The following is a 1,840-nucleotide window of genomic DNA, read 5'->3' as shown; positions in this document are numbered from 1 at the left end:
TTTGACATTCTACCCAGAGCCTAGAAAAGGGAGGGATACTTTGTGGAAAGTATTAACCTTAGACTGTGAAATCTCCAATGAAAAACTCATGAGAAGGTCTGGCTTACGCAAAGCTGAAACTCATGTCAAGCCTATAGACTGGAGACTGGAGGGTTGCACTTGACCTGTGGTTTATTTTGACAACAATCAAGTCAAGCCTTTTAAAGGTGATATTCAGAGGAATTAAACATCTTATAAAGGAAGCGGAGATTTTTGTTAATAAAACTAATAGAACCAAACAATTTGAACATGTCATTCTATAGACTAGAGCTTCTTAAATGGGTTTCATTGAATTATCAGCTCATTTATCTATAATAGCAAAACAGTGTGGAGTATTATTCATTGAGCAATCCAGTCAGTTCAGGGTTTTATGTATATCCTACATGGATTACTAGTTTTTTTAAATATACCATTCTGTGTAAAAAAAACAAGTTATTTCTGAACAAAATTTAATCTGTTTTTGGTCATTTGGAAGGTATTTCAAGATGTTGCAGTATTAAAGAGTTATCAGTTATTATTTAATAATACTTAGAGTTTTGCATTTTATGGATCTGTGAATGATTTGGTTGTTTCAATACTGTATAAAGAGAATAAATTTCTTTTCCAGTTACTTCAGTGATGAGTTTATGATGAATAGCTCCATTAATGTGTAGTCATTATTGCATATCAATAATCTCTTGGACTTTGATAAATATTTCATCAAGTTACTATAGAGAAGAATTGAAGCAAGAAGGTCAAATTATTGTCTTGTTTTTAAAAACATAATCCCTGGTGTTTTTAGATGTCACTTCATTTGTCTTATTCTTCCTCCTGGAAATTCAGAGTAATATAGAATGCCAGGTAGCATATTTCCTTTAGGAAAGGACTCTGAAGCCAAAACAGAAAGGATGAACATGATGGCCAGAATATCATGAAAAGGAGTATCCTATTTTGGTGCTTGAGTTGGAAAGAGAAGACTAATATTTGAGTTGCATTGTTAACTGCTCCATGTTTTTTCTCATTAACAATCAGTTTGAGAATAAAAAAGAACAAAGAAAAAAAAAACACTGTTGCTGGTGTTACTAGTTTCACATCAAGAGGAAAGCCCTACTATGTGGTCTAAAATCAAGTCTGATTTCCATGTCATAGAGAAACACATTATTTCATAGGAGTGGTAACATAGGTCACCTTTGACCTGCTGGTTGGTCAAAGAAGAGCACTCCTTGCCCCCATATTCTTGGGGTTGTGTAGTTTCCCATTATGTCTGATATGGGACAAATGATTCTTTTTCTCTGGATTACCTTATGGCAAAAGATTAAATCTGTTGGGAGAAAATGTGAACTTGAAAGTGTATAGTCAGCTCTTAGAACATTCATACATTTGTAATTTTCCTGTAAAAAAGCTTAATTTGAATTAGAAGTGTTATAATGTGTGATTCTTTATAACAAAGCTGTTTCCATTTCCCTCATCTCAGACCTGAACCTGTCACAATAAAATCATAAAATAAATGAAATATTCTGTGGAATCAATCCATGCCCTTGCTAATTCCCACCCATCCAGGAGTCACTTTCTCTAAGACACAGGTGGTGGTTATATTTGTGGTAGGATTAGATTTGATTGAATTTGTGTAAGTTTATATTAGTGTTTGGGAAGCTAACTCAAAGAAGTTTCAAAGAGAACTTGTGAAATAAAAGATAGCGTCCCTTCATTTTTAAGACTAAAAAAAGAAGTAAAATGTGAATAATTGCCAAGTTTTAGAAGACTGTTCCTTTTCAACTACAAATTGGTGCTTAAGATTGGTGCTTAATTCTCTAAAGAATTA

The sequence above is a fragment of the Capra hircus genome, chromosome 6, assembly GCF_001704415.2.
Source record: "Capra hircus breed San Clemente chromosome 6, ASM170441v1, whole genome shotgun sequence".
Classification (NCBI taxonomy): Eukaryota; Metazoa; Chordata; class Mammalia; order Artiodactyla; family Bovidae; genus Capra; species Capra hircus.
The sequence above is the reverse complement of the archived record's forward strand: the minus strand, read 5'-3'. Positions refer to the sequence as shown.